Genomic DNA, 26,499 nt, shown 5'->3' with positions numbered 1-26,499 from the left:
TTAGTAAATAAATGGCGAGCGATCTCCCGGGTGTCTCTTCACAAAAAGTGGTCTGCCGTGATCACTGTAACATCGTAACGGTTCATCTGAAATTAAAAATTCGGTAAGATTTATGTAATGGAAGAACCAATCTTGTCCTTGAACGTGGGGTTTTTCGAAATATTGATTAGGAACGAAATGGCGGACATTTTCCTGAAAAAGTGCGATTTTCACCTAAAAATCACTCGTTTTTGGTCAATTAAAAAAAAGTATAGAACAAAAAAAAAATCCTTCGTTCAAGGACAAGTGTTTCTGATTTGAAATAAGATGCAAAAGGTTTCATGTAAATCGACACAGTAGTTTTCGAGAAATATTGATCACCGATTTGAAAACGTAGTTTCGAGAAAAACGCGTTTAAAGTTTTATATCAAGCTTACACTTATATAAAATGTTCATTTTTTAACGCCTGTAACTCTGTCATTTTTAATTGGATTACCTTGAAACTTGCACAGAATAGTCTTGAGACGTTGTACTTAAAGAAAATGTAGAAAGTGAAAAATCGATTTTTTGCAAATTTCTGACTGACCTAATCTGTTTTGTACGTATGTAAGCTAGCATAGTTAGTTTCCAGCATCAGCATGTACGATAAAAAGTGTCAGGTAGCTCTGACCTGTGGTATAAAACTGTTCGAGCGGTTAATGGTCTTTTAATTATTTTCGCTATAGTCAATCGATTCGAAAAGGTAGATATGATCCAATTAAATGGAAATTGTTGCGATATCGATGTCGGCATTCTATGATTCGCGAATACTCCCGAGTGCACGGATAGGTGTAGGGAGGAGAAAAATTAAAACACGGAACGCCTCATTTGATTCGAAGTTTTAACGTATCAATATTTATGAACAACTGATTCGACGGTTACGTGTAAAGCGAATATTTGTACGATAGAGCGGATCTTCTGGATTTGCACAGGACGAAAATAATGGTAATCCTTACGCCGCTGGTGCGGCTTCCCGTTAATTCGACTGTAACCTATGATCGATCCGGATCGCAATCAAAATCAGAATCAACGCTGCCCGTCGCTATTGCAGACTAATCGCACTGCTTTTCGCAAATATTTGCGCGTAATCGTGTCTCCGAGTGCGAGGACTTAAATTAAACTATTCATTATTCCGACGACGATTCGGACTGCCCGATTTCGAAGATTTCACTGACACGTATCATCAATCCCTGCAAGAAACAAATCCTTATTCAACGCATTTCGCATACATTTATAATAGTAATTTGAACGTTCGAATTCCATAAACATCACGATGTTAACAAATTACATATTTCAGGTAAAGCAATTATAATAATTTCGACAGGCAATGTGTTCTGATTTTCTGTGTTACAAATTCAACGCTAATGAAAATAATTGGGCACACATTTCTGATCTGATTTTCTGTCGCGTCTTTCTTGCAAAAGGTTTTATCAGTTATTTTCTCTTCTTCTGATTCGTTTCGGGTTTGAGATTACATTTTCGTAACATGTAGCCAATAGTCTTCTTTATAATAAGAAAATAATGCTGCTATTTGATGTAAACACTTGTCGAATATTAAGGTCTTAACTGGGACAGACGAGTTAACTCATCATTTACATTGAACTGTATCTCATGATAACTTTTAGTCTTTTTATTTATGTATCTAGAGGTTTTTACATCCCTTTTCAGATACATTTCGATTGTATTCTATTATCCGTGGTAACGCGTGTTACATCGTATTTATGTTTATTGTGAGCAAGCAGCTACATTATTCATCTTTAGTTGTGTCCATATAGTCGGTAGCGGTCGAGAAATAACAGGTTAAACTTAAATTTATTACAAATAATTTTTCACGAAATATTAGATGTATACAAAAGCAATAGCCATTTTCTGTTTAAAATCTCTAAACCGAGTTCATACTACATAAGAAACCATTGTTATATAGCAAAGTTATAATAAAACTTGTTGAAGAAGAAAAATAAATATGTTAAATAACAGGTTATATGTCATCCACCAATGCATCCGTAAAGTTCAAAGAATGTTAACTAGCCAAGCAATGTTACTGCAACGTCCGATTCAACGATTAGGAAATATTCTATTTACCTAATGTTTGCCGCAATTGCCGAGTCTAATGTGCTGGACAACCGCCCTGTTGATACCACATTATTTGACGTATTAGACACAGTACATTTTCTAATAGGCCTGATAGAGTTTCGGACAAAAATGTGGAGTATGTTTGATCTGTTGATGATCCTCCAATGAAGTACGGTCCAATGATTTGATGACCAATTATGCCGCACCAAACATTCACTTTTCACCGGTGTTGGTGGTCAATTTTACGAATCTAATGTGGACTCTGTTGCCCAATAATGCATATTGCTAAGCCTTACAAAGGTAAAATATGATGGCCGATTTCGATCAGGATACTTACATAGTTTGGTATAATATCTTAACTCTCGCAGCATTTTCATCAGACGCACCATAAACAATTATGACGTTGCAATTTTCTCTGTTACTGAACATTTTACTTTTACGTTTACTGAGCTACTAAGCAGCTAAACTCAGCTACATCTCGTATTGATGACGTCTAACATGTAACAAAAAAACGTATTTACGAACATGGCTTGCTGTCGTAAACAAAGTTACGTTCTCACAATGACTGCTGAGCATTATGAAATATTTCCTAATAGAAGATTATTCGTTTGAGAATATCTCAGTAATTATTAATTTTAAGCCCTCTTTGGTATAATACTTTTTTACGCAGAATTTAGTGCTTTAACCGAATTCGGGACAAAATATTGGGCATTCTATTTATGAAACTGAAGGTGACCTTCAAATCTCGATAAAAAATGCAATATAACAAAATACAGATTACAGCACTATATGTCCCCCTGGAGACCATGCAACTTTTGTTCGAACAATTTGGATAGTGTAGACCTGGCTTAAATATTATAGTTCACATATTCCTTTCCAGTACTTTCCTTTATCAAGAATCATTTCAACTTCCGTATCAGATCCTTTCATTTGGAAAAGGTACATTACTGAACTTTGACGTATCTTCAGGAAAATTCGTCACTTAAAAATGCAAACATCGTACATATTACGTGTTAGTAACGTGGTTACTTGGTGAATCATGCCAGTGGCTACTAAATTACCTGTTTAGTTGCTTTGACCTGTTCCTTGCGTAATATAACGCTGATCTTGAAGTTACAGTATTCTTCTGTAAACAGGTTTCCTTGACATGAATCCTTCCTTACTTTTAAATTATTTAAAATCGTGAATGTTTGATAAACGTATAGAATTCAGGTGTACGCCAAGCATAACTAGTTAATTGTAAATTATACGTACAGAATTAAAATTGAATATTTATTTATATCATCGTCCAAAAACGTAGAATTGCTATAACTTGTCTTTGCAATACATGCACTGAGACAAGTCTACATGAATTATACTAATTGTACGAAATACGTTTATTTCGCGTCTTTATCAGTAGTAACAGTATATTATTACGTTACTTAACACTCTACATTATTAATTTTCACTTTAATAATTGTTACTTCGGTTTCTGTTTTAGGTAAGAACAACTGTATTCCGAAATACCAATGGAACGTGATTACATTTTTAATTCATAAGACACAAATCTGGTAAGCATTATTATAAAAGTATCCATAGTTTTGACTTCTTCAAATGTCTGACCAGTGTGTGGCTGATTAATCAGTGCAAATAACACGCGTTGAAGTGTTTCTTTAGTTATAGCATTACATGCTCTGATAATACGATTTCTCATATTTTTAGGCGTTGGTGGTAGCTCGCAATAAACTTCGTTTTTTAAATGTCCCCAAAGAAAGTGATCAAGTAGCGTCAAGTCCCATCGACGTAACAGCCAGAAAATTTGTCCTCCACATCAGAGATGGGCATTATTTAAATAACAAATTAAATAAAAGAAACTATATTTTTATTCGTTATTTGAGGCTCGAATAAATCTGGTTATCTTTCTTCGACGCATGACGAATAATTTTTTTATCCTTTATTCGTTATTCGACATTTTTATTTAAATAAAAATTTGCCCATCTCTGCTCCACATCCAATCCACCACTTAGGGAATAGTCTTTGTTGTACCTGAAGTGATTGTTGTGCGTAATGTGCTGGGCATCCGTCATGTTGGTAAAGTCGACGGGCACGATATTATTGTCCTCGTAAAATTAAGCGTTTATTAAGGTCGCCTATTCATGTAACCACACCAAGGGCTGTACGCTTTTGGCAAGTTTTTAACCTTTGCCGGCTCCTACTCAATAGTAATTACTATATTCGTAAAGATTAAACTGCAGATAAACCCTTTCGAATTAACATTGCACGGTCCTGAAGAGGCTTAAGCGTCCGAATTACAGTTTCCGCTACCGAAACGGGGGCAGTTTTAAAACTTAATGATTTTACGAGGACACAATATCGTGCCTGTCGACTTTACATCATTGTTAAAAGAGATTGGCATGGTAAATCTTCTAATAAAGATGGTATACTCGGTTATACTGCTTTAGTGGAGCGTGACCCCTGACTGATTTTACAACTAGGCACTAGGTTTGGGCGTAAAACCCGTAATGTGAGACTTTTATGGTACTCGAACTTCCTTCAGGCCCGTATGCCGTCAACTCGGAACTGTTCCTTCCTTTTTGGTGTATTTAACAAAATTTTGTACAGCATATAATTTGGAAAACAACCGGTTTTATTCCACGTCGTCTACCTTTTAAGATTGAAACAACCTAATTTGCCATTGTAGAGTTGCTATTATATTCATGCAGATCTATATTGCGACGGAAACTTGCAGCATTCACCAAAAATGGACTCATCAGTAAGGCTTACCTAGCAGACCCTGCCTTAGACGCGGGGATGTTCGATGGTCTATTGAAGAAGTATATAGGGTGTAACAAAAATGTTGTCTGATCCGGAAATGGGGCATTCGGGGGGTGAATTGGAACAACTTTTTCCTTAGCAACAATGTAATTTGAGGCTTCGTTACCGAGATATTAACGAAAAATCTCGACCAATCAGAACGCGAGTTTGCCAGCTGAGTTCCCGCGGTAACGCTGCCTACCAGTCGCAGCGCGTAGCCACCGCTAACGCGGGAACTCGGCTGGCAAACTCGCGTTCTGATTGGTCGAGATTTTTCGTTAATATCTCGGTAATGAAGCCTCGGATTACATTGTTGCTAAGGAAAAAGTTGTTCCAATTCACCCCCCGAGTGCCCCGTTTCCGGGTCGGACAACATTTTTGTTACACCCTGTATATACTAATCAGGAAGGCTTCGAGTAGTTGCGAGAAAGAGGTCGGCTTGCTAGCTCTCTGGTGGCGAATGTGGGGACGTAGTGGTGGCGGCGCCATAGTTGTTGTCATCATAAAGTTAAATTTCATCGATCAAATTCCAGTTTGGAACACCTAGATGGATTTAGACAATAAAAAGCATCCCCTGTATGATAGCATTTTTGTTGAGATACATGTCGGATGAAAAGTATTGTCGCGCTTTAGTGAGTTGACGGTTAGTGAGGTAAATAAAAGGCCATAAAAGTGGTATATACACTGCTTTGGCGTAACGAAAGCCGAGTCGGATCTTATTCTTGCAGTCTGTTCTCGTGATAGGATTTCAAAAGATATTTACGGTAAGCATTAAGTAGTACTAGAACCGTCTTCGTTTCGATGAAATCTCTTGTTCGGCGTGCAAGACTAGGGTATCTTATCGATCGCGATCATGGAGCCAATATCCAATAACCGCTATGGGAGACTAGATAGGAAGACGCATCCTGCTATTTGATTTTACAACTCGATAAGTTGCCAGCGAAACTTTCCAGTAAAGCGCTTCGAGTTTGCCGCTTCTTACCCAAATCGAATTTCGTACGCTAAGCTTGCTTCGCCGGAAGACCCGAAACACGACAGATAGAAACGGAGCGAAGTGGGTTAAAGAAATGAGAAATTCGATAACTAGATATACGAGGGATCGTGCGTTCTTACTATTCCGTCAGTTTGTTTTTCTTTGTAAAATCGGATCGGATGTGAAACGTCTTCCTTTGCGTGTTTTATTTCCCGTAGCGGCATTGACTTTTAAGGGGTCAGTCTACTTCGACGACTGGAAAAGTTGAGCTGTCTTTAGGAATTTTTTCCTCAGTAAATGCAATACGTAATCAAATGCACCTTGTTGGTATTTATTCAACTACTTATAAATAATATAAATAATTTGCAAAAATAATTTTATTCTACTTTGCTTTCAGTTTGCATCAAGTATGAAAAAGACATCTAAAAAAAGGTATCTCCATGGCGCAAGTGATTTCTCAGCTCAGACTTATCTGAAATAAAACATTCAAGATTCTTAAATAGTATGAGTGTCACTACCGTAGGAACCACAGTCATGTTTATGTCTTTAATTTATCATACTTTTTACATACCATAATCACCGAGAAACGTGCTTTTCTTTAATCTTCTTATTAGACTAGCACCATTTTATTGTATCTAAGATAAAGTATTTATTGTGGTTCCTGCGATAGTAACACTTATACTAATTAAAAATCTTCTTGATTTTTTTGTTTCAGATGAGTCTGAGCTGAGAAATCACCTGCGCCATGAAGATACCTTTTTTGCAGATGTCACTTTCGTACTAAGAGAAAACTTAAAACAAAATACAATAAAATTATTTTTGCAATTTTTTTATTTCATGTATAAGTACTTAGTTTAATGAATACTAATTGTAAGACGCATTTGATTACACACCACTGTCGGCGCCGCGTGTTTTGCTGAACCATTTCGTTTCCCTATTTAAAACAAAACAGATTTTGTAACTTTCCTTGACACTTTCCTGAGCAGAAAGGTCTGCTCTATCGCACCCTATGGTTAGATTTTCTCCTAGACCTTTAGTTTTTGAAATAAATTAAAGAATATCAGCAAAAAGTGGTGCATTTTCGGTGTGCTTTTCACTTTGAACATTATTTAAACATATTTAGATGTCTATAATCTAATAAAAATGTATATCATTTTGTTCGCAAGAGTCCAGAGAATCAATTCGTGGAAAAGTAAACTTAATAACTATTATTGAAAAGCACAACACAGCTCCAAAGTTGAAAATTTGCAATTTTTTTCAAATTTGATTCTTTCAAAAACTGGACGTGCTGGATAGAAACGGTTTGCAGATTCGTATTTAGTTCATAAGGATCTATCAGATACGCGTATTGACAATTGCAAAAACGGAATAAAGTTCAAATTTGTTGAACAGTGTTATTAAACTTAGCTTATGCAATTGTGAACAACACAGTTCAAATCATGAAAACCTCAATTTATACAGGTGGTTCGACTAATGTTATCACCCAATGTAATATGATATGAAAGGAATTAATAAGGTACGATACAGATGACTGGGTACGCATTCGACACACCTCATAAATTACTGATAAATATTATTGCGCATTCAATGCGTAAATTCATACTTGATTTAGACAAGACATTATTACGCACATCCGTACGTACGTTTCCAAAGAGACTTGGAGATATGCTAATAGATACTCAGGGAGTGATGCGAACCGAAGACGGGTTCCTTGTATCCATCCCCGTTTGTCAGCTCGCAACATGGGACTGACTTTGGAAATCTAGGCGGATAGTTTGTGATGCACTATGTAGGAAGCTGGATATAGCAGTATTTGGGTTACGTAGGTACAACCGGAGGACAGGAACCGTTGTGAATTCGAAATTCTGAATTCGAATCGATCGGTTGGTTCTGCGAGAGACTCGTCCGCTCGTCTAATCAGATCTTGTTTGTAGGCGGGCCATGATCAAACCCTCCAGGTTGGAAAATCGAGGGTTGAAGTGATATTCAGCGACCCGTGTGCACTAACGGAACAAAAGGTTACTTGTACGCACCACACGGTCTTGCAGGCTCGACTTCACCTCCTTTTTCCTGGTCGTTCCTCTGGACGCTTAATTAAATTTTTTCTTCTTCTTGCAAAAAGTTAAATAAAAATGTAAGTCCGTTGTCCTAGCGTCGTTTTACGAAAGGATGGGTTATGTAATAAGATATACTGGAATTTTAAATAAGTGCTTGTCTCTAAAACATATTTTGTATTCCTGTGAAATGAATTTATTTCCATGATAGAAGGATGAGATTATGTATATGTATATGCGGATGTATTTAAGTGTGATGAGATATTTCAATGACGTTTATTCGAATTGAGCCGACGAAAATACACGTTGTGTGCGAATAGGTCCCTGACTAGCATAATAAAAACTTGTATATTTCAGTTACGAAATTTTATCAATTCTCGACACACATCCTTTCAACGCAGAATTTGGAACGTGCGTGTAAATGTCGAAAGGCCCGTTGGTCTACTTCTGGAATACTATTCATCTTCCTGTAACCTAGTTACTTCCGTTTGAATAGTGGAGATATTATTGTATACAGGGTGGAAAACGTAATTTAATCACTTGAATTATTTCAGTTACTACTGGACTGATTCAGACTATTCCTTTTTTAATACCTTGGTTTTGACAGATCAACAACACTTACCTTTAATTTTATAAATGGAACTATTGTCGTTTGTGCGTTAAAAAATAGACGCAAAAAATTAGATATAGGGCTCTATTTTAAAAAATTAAAGTGTCCCTGAAAACGTGAAGAAAAAAAGACTGTGAAAAAAAAGAAATGGTGCACCGCCTCCGCTGGGGGCGGTGACGGCCAATGCGGGATTTCACCACGCTAAAAATCCCCCGGTGACCCTCGGGCAGGGGGCTGGTAATGGGATCACTCGGTATAACCGCGACCAGCCCTGCCCATTGGCCCAGAGGGCTCTTCTCTGTGCAATCGCTACGCCCCCCCCCCTGAACAGCTGCACCTGCCGTCCCTCCACCTCCTACCTACAGCGCCAAGGGGTCACCTCTCGACGCTGTCCTCTCGTTGGCCGACCGCGAAAGGGGGTGGTACCCACAGTACCACCTCTTTGGCCCGGTTGCCCCGCGGGCGACGCGAGGGTCATCGCGGCTGTGACCCTATGAATCGTGTTACCCGCGGGGCAAACCAAAAATATACTACACCAACCTGTGGGCCCCATTAAACCATGGTAATGGAGACTCGGGACAAACGTAACATTGGGCATATGTAGCAACTGTTACAAAACAAATGCTAATCGACCAACAATCCTCTGTTCCCATCTTTATACACAAATTCCATCTGTCCTCTACCTCAGTTGTCGCCAACACACAGTAAGCGGTTTTCCTAATACAATCACCTTATTGAAATAATACACGAAAAGTAAGTTTGCATTATCTCTTTCAATTATGTATCTGTTTGTTTCAATTCTGTAAAACCCTTTGGAAGTTTTTGTATTACATTGAATTATTAACAAATTTTCAGATAAACATAACATTTTTCATGAGAATAAGTTAGGTTTGCATACAGTAACGTGTTTATGAGAGTTGGCGCTAATACGTGCCAAAGTAAAAAGTTGTTACTTTTGTTACAATTTACACTTTCGACTTTCTTTTATGTCCTTTGGTTTTCCGGATACGTTATTTTAAGAATTAAAGAATTAATGTACCTTCCAGAATGTCAAAACTATTCGTAAAAGGAAGACAGGCCGTGGGATGACTTCTGCAGAATTATATAAATTACCTGCAGAATAGGTTACAAACCAAAAAGTGTTTCTCACAGAGGCCGCAAATTCAGTTAAACTATGCTAGGTAACATTGTTTCGACGTATTAAAAGGCAGAAAAATATAATTGTAGAGGGTCAAGCTGGCCTACCTTCTGTTTGTTATATATTAACAAGAAGGGTGTTTTCAAACGAAGAGGAAAATTGCAAGATTATTTGTTGTACTTATCCACTATCAATTATGATATGACAACAAAAGAAATAAAAAAATTGGCTTATAAGGTAAATAAAGTATGAAAAATCTATTCCCGACTGCTGGATAATTTTGTTTAAAGTTTATGTTACGTTTATATTTACCTTTATATTTATATTTATGTCTATCTATAGACTAAATAAAAATATCATTTAAAAGCATCTTTCCTTTTATTTGTTTTTTTTTTCAACGTAGAGGTAGGGACCGTAGTAACAAATGAGTGATTTTAAAGATAGGGTGATTTCAAAAAATTGGTATAATACATCCTATGTTTTAAGGTTTGATTATGTTGTCCAATAATCAAGGTTTCTCGTCGTGTAATAATTTTTTTTAAATTCCACAGAATTTAAAAGTTACAGAGTCAAAAAGAAAAATTATTACGTTTGTCCCTGGTCTCCCCTATTTAAAAAAATCACAAACAGGTACGTGATCAAGTTACGTTGTCTATTCTGTACATCTCATCCGTTTCATAGCAATTTGCATCTGTTGAAACGCAAAAAAAAAAATCAGTTGGGGACACATTAAGGGAATACAATGACTATATTACCATCTTGATTTACGTCAATGTTATTATCTTTACAAAAAATACATTAAAGTAAAGTTGCATGGTTTCAATGGGGGACATAAGATGGGTCAAAAGAAATCTTTGAAGGTGGAGATGCTTTAGAGATTTCAAGGTGAATTCTGATGTTTTTAATGGGAATGCGTTTTTTATAGCAGGATTCTGGTACATTTTTTTCTGAATGCAACCATCTCAAGTATTTATGGTTAAGCTCTGGTAGTTGTTTGTAGGAGAAACAAAACTGTGAGAAGAATAAACTATGTATTGATATGACCAAATACCTTTGTTCACCAATATTAACGTAATACTAACGACTGTGTTAGGCGAGTCATGATCTCTTCTTAGAGTTTTGTTCTTCCTACAAAATACCAGTGCTTGGATGTGCTATGATCCTGTTATAAAACAAGATCATCCCATTTAAAAAATCAAAGATCATTTTGAAATTTCCGAAGCATCTCCACTTAGGACAATTTTGTTTGATTCATCTTATGTCCGCCTTGAAACCATACAGGTTGATTGTAATCTACTTGTCTTTACAGATAATAATATAGACGTATATCACGATGATAATATCAGGTGATTCACCCTGTATATGTATTCCACGATTTTCCTGCCTTCCCTCTGTTGAATAGCCATTTCTAGGTAAAATACTAGTCACACTTAAATGACTTTTGCTCGGAAGAGCACACTTTTCGACTGTAATCAAACGATAACGTGACTTCCATTCGAACGATCGTGCACGTGAAAGCGTCGCACGAGAAAGTTAACGACCTTATGTTCCAGTATGTCATCAGTCCTATGTAACTGTTTGATACGCGATCAAATATGCTGTGAACCTTTCTGAACAAGTGAAAATTATTAAGAATTCGTCATATTATGTTAAAGAAATAGAATTCCGCTTTATGAAATTATTTTATACGATCGATGTTTTTATATTTGATTAATTCTCGTGTATTGTTCAAATATAAGTCTTACGCTGAAACTGTTTACATTAAATTAATTTAAAGGTAACTAAGAACAAATCGATGTATAAGCCGAGTTTTTGTAAAGTGGTATATGTACAATTTTGAAAAAAAATAAGTTAAAGCCAGTTTCAATCATGATTGTATAAACAAAGCCGATACAGTACATTATTCTTATGAATTAATCCAAAAAAGTTTGGATTCAGATCATTCTTTTATTAAACTTATTGTATTAAAATCTCAAAATTGTATATCAAATAAATATATTTTTACATTCATTAATATACCATTTGTGATATTATTATAATTATTATAATTTATATTTTAGAATTAAATTTCAGAAAAGTCTACTCCAATTAAAATGTAAATTTAAAGTTGGTATTTGTCACGTTTTTGACAATTTATTATTTTTGAAAGTGGTACAAGTCCATTGACGGTTAACAAAAATACTGTTTTACTCACAGAATATTTATAGAAATGGTCACATAATAAAATTTAACATATCAGGAATCTTACCATAAAACAAGCTCATTAACATTTAAAAATATTTTTAAATAGGGTAATATGCAAAACATTAAGTGTCTCGAAGTAAAGAAAAGTGAATTTATATCACTTTAATAAAGACGATAAAACTGACTTTGGTAATATAGATAAATAAATAAATTGATCGAAGAATGTATCATTCGTGTAGTACATTCGTGAAAAGTTGATTACCTTCTAATTCAAGCAAGCGGATTTTTATATTATTTATTCTAATATATATTTTTGATGTTGGTAAGTAAACACATAGGCAGATCCATTACTTTTAGAAGAATTAATTAATCGGTGTAGCTGTGAAGACATTCCACATTAGTATTTGTTAATTAATGATATACTGATATTTGCAAGGTGCTTAAAAAAATGGTACCACTTATATGGAATTAATTTATTTAAAGAAATGAAAGAAAATATTATATATACATGTACAAATTCTCCATATAAGGGTTAACATTTCTTTGAAGCATCCGTTGTATATTGATGTTCCCTGTGTTGTTTTTAATGCGGTTCGTACGTTTCAAACGAATTGACACATATATGGTAGTGCATATGTGATGTTTTTCATTTTTTATGCCACTAATTAATCATTAGTAAAGCATCACGGTATAATTAACGATAGTTAATGAGCAAATTTAAAAAATACATAGACATAAATTAAGTATACCGTTCCTGCAAGAGTCTTGATTAGCGTGGTAAAGCACTATCTTTCACTTTTTACACTTCCCCAAAAATCATTAAAAGGGACGTACGTGACTTAAACTGAAAAACTCAAGGCTTTGTAAGGTCTGGGCCTTGGAAACCATAAAATCATACATTCCGACCAAAATCCTGCTCCCACCAACACCACTATCCCTACTCTAGGGATGCCGACGACAGAATATTCCTCGATTTGTCTTCACTTTAAGTCAGAAATAAAGTGGTACTCGAACAGTGAACATCGTCTGTTTCCTTGGAATCCAACATATTTTATATTAACTCATCAACAACAATGATTGTACAGAACGCTGATTCTGATTTAAATTTATTAGAAACCGATGAAAAAGATAGCGTCGGAAAAAAATAGGACCCAAAAGATTCAAAATTACGTCAAGAAGAAAAGAAAAGAAATAATTATTTTTGTTTTCTTTCCTTCTATTTTATGTTCATCTTTCTTTTTCTCTTGTGCATTGTTTTTTTGTAAAATACACGTTACATATGTATGTATCACTCGTACGTAATAGGATGCTGTTTCCGATAAAATAAAAATTATATAAGCATATTCATAGAAACAGAAAATAAAAAGCAATGACAACAGAAAGACACGTGTAATCATCGTACATATTATCCCAATTTTATGAACTTATGTTGGTACGTTGTTTTGTCTAATGCGTATAAATTAACTTTTCTTGACCATATAAAATTTGTTTTCGTGCATTTCTTTTATAAATACATAAATCCTATATTCTACAGGACAATTAATGTATGAACTCGAATTTCTTGAAATTGTTGCATGCAGCGTTTTTCGTTAGAGCCACAGATTTATCCGCGGTGATTCGAAACATCACTATTCGTCGAGATATACATATACACGCAAGAGATGCGAGACAAGCTTGCATGCGCGTTTGGCTTTCCAGTATAGCGAATCGAGTGTTATTGCCTTTGTGCAATGACAGTCTCATTTCCAGATATCTGTAATGAAATCTTTGCATGCGCTTGTGGTGTATGTAGCATTGTAGTTCAGACCTCATTGTTCTAGCTGCTGTATCTCTGTGTGTCCTACCTGATATACGAGAAGATTTTTATGGGTGCTTTTACACATCAGGTTTGCACAGCTTTTGGTGAAAATTCAAGTACTCACAAACGGTTCTAAAAAATATAGTTGTGTTACGTTTAGTAGATCATGATTTCATATTTTCTATCTCATTTCTCATTAGCTTGTTCTACTTATAAAAACCTTTCTACTTAATATAAAAATACAAAACCTTTCTAATATCATGATACATCATGTGTGTTTGTATGTCGATATATTTTTTAATATTTGTATGTACATATTGTACTTATACGACTTGGAGCTACGATGAAAAATGTTAATATACTACATATACAATATGAGCTATGCACAGAGAGTCCTCGTTGAGTGTGCGGGACTCGGTTCTGCGGTGGCACATTCATGCAAGAAAGCACCCCATCAATTTGTTTTTTGCTCGAAACTCGAACCTCGGCAGCTAGCCTTTGTAGTATTCCGAATATAAAAAAGAACAAGCGAGTGTAAAACAGAAACAGAAAGTTTCCGTTTCCACTCGACGCGTCGGTGGCCAATGATTACATTGTACAGAGGTCTCGCGATTATTGTCCCAAACTCGAGTCCGCGTAGGGTCTATAATCGTGGACCACGCAAAACACTTCTGATCCTCGCGAATACGTTTTTTGTCCGAAGCTCGAGCCTCGGCAACTCACCTTTGTAGTATTCCGACCGTAGAAAAGGACAAACCAGTGAAAAACAGAGAGAAAGCTTCTTTTCGACTCGGTTGCGTGATCCGCCTGCGACGCTCTCGTCGACCAATGGTTACGTTATACCCGACCACACAGTCCGATTGTGTGTGTACCGTTTCAGCCAATAATAAAAATATGTGTGACTGGAAGTGATCCAGCTAATTTGATCCGTTGACAGGTTTCTGGGTATTCGCTGACGCTTGAACGCTATGACTAAATGAGCATATACATATACATTACCCTGCTTTGTTTGTCGAGTCTGTCGTGCCAGTCGGTAATAAGACAGAGGACTTATCTCGACGAGTCGACGCAACGGCTGAACGTTGGGAGCCTGAGAAAAGATTAAATTCCCAGATATCAGTGACACAATATTAAGACAACAATGAAACTATTTTGTTTTTGGTTCTTTATTAATGAAACATTTACTAACATATTGGTGAGATCTTTCTGATTAAAATGATACCAAACATAACATAATTTCGATTATATTTACTTACGTACGTTATATTGAAAATACAATGTAATTATGTTATTATTGTTATGTTATTAAGCATTTCAAGGCAAATTGAACGACATATTTGAATGTTTGTTGAAGTCTTGACATTGGATTGCTGCGAAGCGTTCTATCTGGCGTTTGCAGTTTAACTGGGAACCTGACAGCATTAGAGTGTCCTGCTTGACATCAAAATTCTAACGTAGACTAACCTCGATTTGAACTCTAACCGAAAGCCCGTTTGTTCTAGAGTGTCTTGAGTGACACTTGAATGCTAACTAGGAACCTGAGTGTTCGTGTCTCGTCTAAGCGAACGTCTAATTCGGAAAACTTGTGGATTTCTGGTTTTTCTCATGCTGGATCGGTTGTTCACTGATTTCTAAACCATTTCCTGGAATACACAGAAACTGTTTCTTTGAAAACAGCACTTTTACATTAAAAGGTAATTTAAAAATTGTTTAGTATACGGTGCTTTGACGTACAAGTATGCACTTGTACGTAACTTACTCGACATATGTTATTGAGGGTTTAATTCATTTAAAATGGTTTCGTTCAACTTCTGATTTTGCTTCAATGTAAGGGTCTATATTTCTCAATAGTTTCACGCTCTGAATTTTTTACAGGAATTTCTTCTAAAGCACAGGAAATCAGATTTCCCGATTGGTTAGGTGATCTCTAACTGACTTTCTAACACAATTGAACTAATATTTATTAGTGAAGTTTTGCAAATCATAAGCTATAAGTCACCAGTCCTGATAAATTCTGTTACATAATAGTATAAGGTTTCTTAATGAAACAAGCAGAATTTTACAAAAAAAATTAAATTTCACAAATTACGAGTCAACTAATTGTCCTATTTCACGTTTTGAGGTTATGTGCACTTTGATAGACGTGAAGTACTGATTAAAAAAATAGGTACCTATTGACTTTGATTCACTCTATGAATACCTGTGACCGCGTTGCTCTGTTCCAAACAAGTTAGTCACCCTTATTTCTCCCAAAGTCCGAACTCCTGCTTACTCATCCTGTACTACAAACGCTCAACAAGCATCCTCTGCGTATCACGGAACGATAGTATACATATAAGGTCCTATGCAATTTTACAAATAGCACAATCCTCGTTCAGTCACTCTGACGCTTGGTGCTCCGTTAGGAATAAAAACCTCATGTTAGTTTTACTTAAAAAGTGTTAGTCACATTCCATCACCCGGAATCCAACAATATAGCTAAGTGTGTTTTTATTATTACAAATGGGTATGCGTAAAGATCAACGCAAACTAAAATTGTGCATTGTTGGGACGGAAGAGTAACCGATACCATGTTGGATTACGAATGTTTTTTATTCTGCCGCTCTGGAGGACTGATCGCTGTTGCTCATGCAACACTCGAGATCGGACTGTCGCTTTGTGTGCCCTCGAAACGGATCTCCAAAAGGGCCGACTGACGCATCCAACGAGAACGTTCTCGATTATTCAATAATGTATACAGACGACGGTCCTTGCTGTCCCGAGAATTTTCGTTATGAAAAATAAAAAGTGCAACAGCTTATTATTTAGATACATTAACAATAAATAATGAAAAAAGAAAATTAGCAATTATGATGGAAACATCTAATATTACATAATAAAATCATTATAAATTCACGTATCAATAGTTAAAAACATTAACCTGTAAACAGATCTATCAGTCTTTGACTTCGAAGACATGTACAAATTTTACACGTAATGTCTAAAATTTGTAAAATCGAATTTGTTTTAAGACGTAAAATATTGTGATAATATTAGTGACTTAACTTGTGACTGGTAAAATTGTATAAACTGTGTGTGCAATAGAAGTCTATATAAGTTACAACTTATAACTTGTAAATTCATTAATTTATTAGTTCGTAAATTATTATGCAAGAGGTCCCAGCTGTTCCTGTCGGAACTGAAGCTAGGATTTATTAATATGGGTAACGAGAAATATTATTCATGGAAATTTTTACAATAGCGGTTTGTAGGAAACAATACAACACTTTTCAATTCTTATAGTTTTATTAGGAAAATTTTGCGACTGCATGTATTGATTTCTAATATGTACTGCAATAATTATTATTCTAATTATTTATTAACACGTTCTCGATTACGCTATTTTGTACGACCACTCCGATATCATGAACGTAGAAACGTATTCGAAACATTTATTATTGATAGTAATTTATTTTTAATAATTCTGTATAAATGTACTTCAAAATTTATATTTCCAATTCTAATATCCTACGACCGACGTGATGACAAATGTTTAACATTATTATTTCACAAAATGTATAAATAGGATTTTTTAATTTAACGGAGTCGATTATCAATTTACATTTTATTACCAGGTAGTATAGAGGCCGAGTATAGTGGCATATTACTATGAAGATTAAAAGGAATACATTTAGAAGAAAGAAGTCTAATGTTGCTAAACAGTTAGAGTAAAAAATGACATAAAAATATGTACGATATTTTCAAAAGAAAGTATAAAAGCCATTATTTAGATTATACATGACAGATCATGTAGTTAATGACAAAAATTATGAGACACAACGAATGATAAATCTTTGTTTAAAATATGCTTCGAATTATCATTTTTGTGTATTTGCAACATATAATTGTACGTAATAATTATTTACCAATAAAATGGCCTGCTGCTTTTGTGACCGAGTTTAGTTTTTTTTTGTTGTACAATGAAGTGAGACTTCAAGGTTATTTCATAACATAGCGGAACATATGTAGTACATTCAGAAGCGTGTTCATTCAAACCAGTAGTGAAAGTATACACGTGACCTTACTGAAAATTAATGCGTATAAATTACATGCAGTCATCATACAATTTCTTTGCACCATGTATGTACAGTACCGTTCATAAGTATCTGCTTATTCACATTGCATTCATTTCACTAAAGATTGTGCTAAATTTTTGAAAAGAACTAATCTCTCACAATAAGGTAACCAAAATTCACGATCATTCATGGAAAATTTCTAAAATGAAATGTGAACTAAAAATGATTACATAAAATCAATGAAAAATAAAATATAAAACATTCATAAATACGTAACGGTACTCAAAAATCTGCTACTATCAAATAAGCACTTTCACTTTTCATTTAACGTATTAATAAAATGATTCGTCTTACTTTTAATATATAATATTGTTAAAAAGAATTTTGTATCCAACAATAATACCTGATTAGACCTAAAACGTTCCTTTTTCTTTTCACGATATCATCTTCAACGTAACAGTACACGTCAACCTTACAATTTTACTCTCGAGAGTAGAACTCCCTAATGGATACGGATCTCTCAGCAGTTACTCTCATGCGCACACGCCGTATAAAAAGAAACTTAAACACGAACACGTACAGGTGTTAGGTGCTTTTTACTGCGTACTTTGGGTTCATATTGTGCAATGTAGCTATGTTATGACATTGTGATATGAGTTTCAGCAATGAATACACTTATCTACTGAGTACGACAATAAGTATTGTCCACACACTTTCATCTATCTCTCTCTTCCACGTTATTCCTCTTGAATGCATATTGTCATTGTATAATACCGAACAGATCGATATTTTCGCAGGAACATATATGTTGCTTTATCTATGTTTTACTTTGTTACGAGCCAAGGCTAAGCGGCTGCGAGAGCCGAGGAAATGGCGAATTTGGTTTTTAAGAGTTTGTTACGTGGACGAACCTGTGCCTATTTAATCACAGGGAGTCACTGGGGTAGGTTGTCGTGGACGAATCCGAGCCTATTTCATCTCAGGGAGCCACTAGGATGGTTTAGATGTCGTGGACGAATCTGTGCCTATTTCATCACAGGGAGCCGCTAGGAGGTTGGTAGTCGTGGACGAACCTGTGCCTATTTCATCACAGAGAGCCACTAGAAAAGATATTCGTGGACGAACCCGAGACTATTTTATCTCAGGGAGCCACTAGGATTGTTAGTATGGGCCTCGTAACTTTTAATAATTCGGTACACTTCGAGCGGTAAAAGTGTGCCTTTGTGGGTTCGCTTCTAGGCGGGAATTTAGATGTTATTCTAGAGTTGAAATGAACAACACTGAATTATAAATATATGAACGTATAAAAGTATATTCAATAAAGTAAAGGTTTTACAAATGGTACTGTGAAGTGTAGTCGCGGAAGCTAATTCCAACGTTCTCGGTTTTCACGCACTGAGAAATGCGGGGAGTTATTATGCAGAGTTTAGCTTACTTTTAGAAATGCTTGACAAGGACTTTAATACCCGATCTCACTAGCTAGACTTCTGATATGAGTATGATCCGCGGATGAGCTGTACGCGTCCCTTTTTATATCCCGAAAATCGAGTCTAAAAGTAGTGGGGGACACGCCTGTTCTCAACGGAAACTGCTTTCCAAGAAAATCTGGCCACGCCATAACACCCCGCGGGCAATTACGTAATCTGGCCGGATGCATTACATCTACCGATAGGGTTAAGAGGTCACGAGAGTGTCTTCGTACGTAACAACTTATACACAAGTATTGTTTGATGTATACGTTAGATTTTCAGTTTCAACTTGTAGAAAAATGTTATGGACGAAAGTTTTGACTCTCAAACTCCTAGATCATAAGGTGCTTATCTTCGTGAATTAAGGAATATCTTCATATTTCGTGAAATAATACTCTTATTTTCACATTTCACCAAACAATCCTACCAATGTTTCTTACAATTAGAAAGTATGTATGTATTAGGTTTCTGGTGTGCAGATTAACATTTCGTCACGTAACGTTCCGTCGCGACACCACTGCTGGACTGTGGGGCATCAAACTTTTGTTCGTGAGATGGGCCGACCTAAGGAAACAAAAGGACGACTGTTATTTTAGGGGAGATTCTTTTGTCGGAGATGACAGATTTGACTCTAACACTGGCCAAGATTCAGAATTCCAGGTTGAAACTGAAAAGCGCAGCAGTTTGTAAGAGTTTGATCGAAATATTCCTTCGTTCCAGTTTGTAATTACTCCCAGGATGTCTATCGGAGTAATGCTGAAGCGATGGGTGGAAATTAAAATTCCTATGGCATTCTGAGTTCGTTCATTCAACCGTATTATTGGAGGCGAACGTGCTCGTATAAAGCAATTCGATACATCCCGTGTAGGTTTTACGAAACTTGAAACGAGTTTTTCCACGATAATCAGTAGTCTGTTGATTTCGAGAGAAAGTTTGATGGGAAAATATTATTCTGGTTTCAATAAATGAAATGGTAAATACCGTGTTTGGTAAAGGAGAACAGTGTGTAGCTTTCTTTATGTACAATACACACAGTTTACTTTAATCTGTATATAATATTTTAGTTCTTTTATCCACAGTAACAGTTATTTTATTATTTGTCATACAAGTGCTAATTTAGTACAACGTACTTTTAAAGCAAATGTCAAGAAGTTGTACAAATCAATACTACAATTTCTAGTAATGTTACTCACTGCTAAACAGATCGAATACGTAAAAATCTAAAAACACAAATAAAAATTTAAACTTACTTAAAAGTTTTTTTGTTATTTGCTTTTGATGTTTCCTGTGTGACAAATCCAAATTCTACGTCCATAGTTTCTACCGTGACGACTAGAGTTCAAATACGTCCCTTCTAAAGCTTAGGGATGTACTTGGGACGTATTTGAAAACTGGTTTTCTCGATAGACACCATGAAGGTAGCCTCAACGCTACATCTGCGAACGATCGGTCCACGTAACTTTCACTTAAGCCTCACGGAAAACTACAAAAGCAAATAACTAAAAAATTTTTGAGTATCTAACCCTATATGGGAGGGGGGGGTGGGGTGATTTTTGCAGAAGAAAAACCTAGTGCATACTCTAAAATTTCTTTTAAATCGGCGACTAGAAGTTGGTCCGCTCTCCTTGTTAGCGTAGAGGGTTGCTTGATCTTATACACATTGGCCTGATAACTGGATTATGGTTTTCACTGTTACACCCCTCGCCTTTGTTCGCGTAGCCCCTGGTTTGGTCTTCCCATCTATTCCGCGTTGCATTGTAGCCCGACTACATGACTACGTATTATCCGCTCGTTCATTGTATCGTGTAAACCGATAGCGACCTCTGCGCACCGCTCAAGGTCCTCCGCTATCCATAACTTTGCAGCCCTACGGTCACGGAGGAGATCCTTTATCGAAGATTGCAGCAATATCCAAGCTCGATACATTTTGGGGCAATGTCTGTCGATCATAGGTGTTGAATCGACTCGTATCTTTTCTTGAATATGTTCTCAGGATTTCTACTGTTTGTTCATTGCTTGGTTCGCTTAAATGTTCTCTGACAAAAAGAGTAACGTTGTCTGTACACATTATAATGATGCTTGAAATGCTATAGGCTATATGAAATATTATAAAAATAAGAAAACTTTTAACTTTAAATTTTTATACTAATTTAATGGTTTAATATCAGTCAAGAGGGGGCAAAAATATTAACACATCGACTGCCACAATGAAAAAGGCTGCACGTAGCCAGACACATTTTATTTTGTTTTTAAGGTCATGAATCGTTGAAAATCTATGCGTTTTGTTAATAGAGGCTGTTGGGCTTTTTTCTTGTAGGATGGCGCGAAAGCCACTTTTTTCCGTCCAAGCACCTGTCCCCCCCTGGCTACGCCCATGTTTTTAGGACAGAGTCTTTTGCAGAAGTGCAAATAAATTAAAATGGGGCGACTCCTTTCATTATTCTAAGTAAAAAAGTGTCAAGGTAAGATTATTGTAAATGAATAGTTTGTGAGGTGTTTTCAGGAGTGAATATAGTCATTTTAGTATAGTGGAAAAAGACTGTTTGGAAAACTAAATGCATACTTGGTCTGCCATTATTAGTATATTACAATAGAAACATTCTGATTTGTAACCCGTAGCGTTTTGCAACATGTAGTTATAATCTTCCTATTCTGTAGATTCTATACTTTTGTAGTAAATATGTTTTCAAAACATAGAACTATTTCCTTCAGTGGTCAAATATGCAAACATATTCAATTGAAGATTTATATAAAGAGATATAATATTATGAAATTTTTCGAAACTAATATATAGTCTGAGACTTATATTTTTTCTTTGTCAATCGACAAAAACCTTTTTAGAAATAAAAATTGTCTGGAAATGGCGGAGAATGTTGACGAGACGCTGAACGTTTTCACACGTCAAGAGTTAAAATACATGAATAAGAAAAAGTTTATTTCTTTTGAAAGAATGTAAGCTGAAATTTGGTGTAGCGAAATATTAAATTAAAAGGGACAAAACTAGGGGGGTCTCCTTTAAAAATCAAAAGTCGAAAAATATCTGGCACCCTAATATATACATTAACTTATAAATTTACTAGAAGTGACTGATGCTATGTTCATTATATTTAATGAATTATTTTATTCTACTAACATAAATACACTTTTTTATTGATTAATGTACGAAGTATTTTGTGTCTGATGGCACGACTGGAAGGGCGATGGTTCTAGATGAAAAAGTAAATCGAAAACGCAGCATGCAATTGTTTCGTGACAGGCTTCGTTTTTAGAAAAATTGAGTTTGAGTTTCAATGGGCATGCGTGCAGTGAGTTGGCGTCGCTCAGATATTGCATGATAAGGGGAGGAGCGCCTCTCGGTTACTATACATTTCAGAGTTCGCAACTATAGCTTTACTATGCGCGTCACGAACAAAATTCAAACCGATTTTTTTTTCCAAAAAATAATACCAGTCACAAAACAATTTTATTCTATACTTCGGACGTATTCTTCCATATAGTCATCGCTTTATCGATTGTACCATCAGTTACAAAACGTTCTATACGTGAATGGGTGAGTCTCGTAACGTGACGATTTCAAATAATTCGTAAGTTATTTATTGTACAAGAAAATGGTTCTAACAAATATTGCATGGTTACCAGGGGAGCATACAGTACTATAATCTGTTTCTTCTTATTTTACCTTTTTATCGAGTTATGAGTGTCACCTTCAGTTCTTTAAATAGAATGCCTAATATTTTTTCCTGAATTCGGATAAAACACCAAATTCAATTATTACGTTCTATAACTGCATTTTAAAATAATATAATAATATAATATATTTTTATATGAATTTAATTAATAGATATATTATCCACTCTCTATTAGGTCGTCGCATAGGTCGTGATAGGTATATTTAACGTTACTTTTAGGAATGAAAATTCTTGACACAGCAACTTTGTTTATTGCAAAGTTACACTGCGTACTCTACTCGTTTCAAGGTACAGTACTGTCTAACATAACAATAAAATCAGTTATGTTAAACACTAAAGTTATTTGAGGTACATAGTTGACTAATTTCAGATAAATTCGGCCAGTTCCTCCACGTGCATTAAAAGATGGACATTTAAATAAAATTCATAAATAATCTTTATAAACATGTATGCAAGTTTCTGTTAAATAATACTAAATTAGGGATGACAATATTCGGCGGAAAGATGGCAGTTAAAAATGTGTTTGAAGAGTAGTCTTCAAATTCATTATAATAATTATGTAATGTCAATGTAATGAATATAATATCAATGCAACATTTATATTTCAATGAAAAATGTGTATAGCGTTTACTTAATTTTATTTTGTTTCATAAAATGCGTGTAATAGTCATTGTAATATCAAGTGCCGATAATGAAACGATCTGAAAATATTACAGCGCGATTATAAAATAACATTTTTTTGCAACCGTATTAGGACCAACCAAAAATTATTATTGAACAGAAGAACTCGCAAGTTGAAGCCCGTACGAGTAACACATTTCTAGGTAGTTATCTATTAATGGAACACATTTCTAATTGTAAGTCTGTCATTCAGCTTCTTCATTTGTAATATGTAATTAGTTATATAGTTACGTGAGAAATTTAATACACAATAGAATTGCGCACTTGCAGGTTTTCACTGAAGTGAATGCAATCCTCGTCCGACCGACATTTTATGGTATCGTTAAAATGACATTGTGCATTTCACTAGAAAGAAAGCGAAGCCTTCACGAAACACTACAGATAATTACCACGCAGTAATAAAGTAATATCTACATAGTAATATGGTGTATTCATTGTTTCACTAGCCCGGAGGCCGTAAAAAAAATAATATTATAAGGGAATTAAGCGCTATCAGTACGGATGCTTCTTTCTTTTTATGTTGTAGATACCTATTTTCATTTAACCGCGCATCCGACACGATTACCCGGATAATATATATTACGAAGAAAACTGTTCGTCCTATAAAATTCGGTAATAGGTTTATAGTATTAAAGAAAAATCGTGTTTGCTGATCCGCCGATTAAATTATGAAAGAATATTTTTCAAACCTGTCATACGTAATAAATGGTTATTCGTTCGTAAGTACGATTAACCCATTTTATTTGGAGCTAGGTATATTTTGTTGTTTCCAACAGATTTAGAAACTTAAATGTGTCTCATAAATATTTTATAAGAGCACTGAATAATAAGTGTTAGTTACTTATTATTATATTTACAATTATACGAATATTTTTCACGTAAGGTGTATCTAGGTACACGTTAAGAAAAAGAATTATATACTTACACGATCATGTGAAAAGCTTCGTCAGTTCGGTCCTTCATTATCTGTTGCCAATTTTTAACACTATACAATACTCCATTGCCACATGTATCACAAAATTCTGCCTTATTTCTTGTTCACTAATTACAGTATGAGATCGAAGAAAAAAATTAAAGTTTAGCTCTACTGGCGCTGGTACAGCGACATATATCACCGTAAAATTGTCGTTTTATTGCAACTACAAAGTACATCGTCGAATAAAACTTCAATTATAACTACTTACAAATATTTTTTGGAAAAGCACAGCTTACTCATTTCTTGCTCAATCTTACAGTCACTGGTCATTATAAATAAAAGAGTCTCGGAGTGCAAAAGGTTAGACATTAAATAAATAAAAATGTTGAAATGTAACATTATTGAAACTTAGTAGTCTATAAATGGAAATGGAAATTTCATGGAAAGTCGCATTAGAGCTGCAATTAATTATTGTAGCTAAAGATGGATCAATTTCATACTGAATCCGTTTTGATTTAGTATTAAATCCATGATTTGAATACTTTGATGACTGGTAAAAATTCTTTCAGTCAAGAAAAAATTGCATAAGTTGCATTTGTTGTAGTTAATTTTAATTACATCTATAAATTATGCTTATGTATACATATGTATATCCTTTATATAATCTAATAAGCATTCTGAAAATAGTTATTACATTATGTAATTAATGTATATTTCAATTATGAATGTACTATTATTCCATCGTGTTTGTGAACTATTATTATAGTAGGACGTCGATTTCCGTGAATATGTTCGAAACTTTTGATGATGCCGAAAAATGTTTCAGATAAAAATTGAATAGTTCAGAGGGGGAAATAATTTGACGCAAGTACTTTTTTAAATAGGTGAACGCGTAGACATATGCAGGACAAATTTTGTTTTTTTTTTAATGGAATTTTATACTCTTCAACGCATTAATCAATGCAAACTGTCATTCCCTATAAAAAAAGCATGAAGCTATTTATGCCAGGAAATCGTTGGTTTAGAAAATATTCTAATTTCAATATTGCAAAGTGGTACTCAATGGCGGTATAGCTAATACGCGTGACATCTAATATCTTATGCTTGTATGGATGGAATGTCAGCAAATTTCGATATAAATGTTAGAATGTTAGAAAGGGTTGATAAGTTATTTAGAGACTGATTAAATTTCTGCATTTGGGCTAAAGGGCGTACTTTTATACATCCACTTTAAGAAGGTAAACATGGTATAACTAGTGCTACTTTGTAATTTTGAAATTAAAGTATCTCCTAAACCGATGGTTTTTGGCATAAATACTTGGTTAAAATTGTTCCCACCTGAAAACCATTCAACTTTTATTTGGAACATCTTTCGATATCATCAGCAGTTGCGAAGATATTCGCGGGGATCCATTTAAGCGATTTACTTGGTATATTTTACTTGGTACATTTTACTTCTAGTATAAGAGCGTTAATATTGCTGCTGCTATTAATAACTGTTAATCATGGGGCAATAAGAGCCGATATTCTTTGAATTACATATTTCATTGATGATCCCAGTGAACTGATGGAGCCGATTGGAATTAGTATTAACTTTTGTAATTGCTGCATGATGAACTTAATAAACTATGGCCTTTTATTCCCAGAGTCATGCCACGTACTGAGAATTCACCTAATTCGACTTCAAACGTGTAGTTGTGACATGAATCAGAACTTAGCACACAGTTCTAGTTCTGACTCTGATTCTGCTAGCCTCCTGTCCTATTCGTTTTGCTCAATGCTCGTGCGATGTACGTATGCGGTCTATTCGCATATAATGCATAGATATAAGAACACAACAGGTGGATGTTGAATGTCAGCGGTTTAGTCTACTGTGCTGCGTCAAACCATTTTGCTCGTATAACCAGACTATTGGTGAAAGGATATCGTATCAAGTGGTTAACACCATATTTAACTGCAAACTTCAGGAGTCATGCTCAGTCAGGAAGCCGAAAAAAGAGTGTTCTTTGTGAATTTTTTTCTCGAAAACTATAAGGCCTTTTTCCAAA

General features: G+C 35.0%; 1 protein-coding gene across 1 annotated transcript in view; it reads left to right on the top strand.

Annotated features, from left to right (window-relative positions):
* LOC107193408 (leishmanolysin-like peptidase) overlaps positions 1–26,499 on the top strand; it is a 233,690-nt gene that overhangs the window by 10,299 nt on the left and 196,892 nt on the right. The gene's annotated exons all lie outside the window — the stretch shown is intronic.

Source organism: Dufourea novaeangliae, unplaced genomic scaffold (assembly GCF_001272555.1).
Source record: "Dufourea novaeangliae isolate 0120121106 unplaced genomic scaffold, ASM127255v1 scaffold22, whole genome shotgun sequence".
NCBI classification, from domain to species: domain Eukaryota; kingdom Metazoa; phylum Arthropoda; class Insecta; order Hymenoptera; family Halictidae; genus Dufourea; species Dufourea novaeangliae.
Note: the sequence above shows the minus strand (reverse complement) of the source record. Positions and strands in the feature narration are given on the sequence as shown.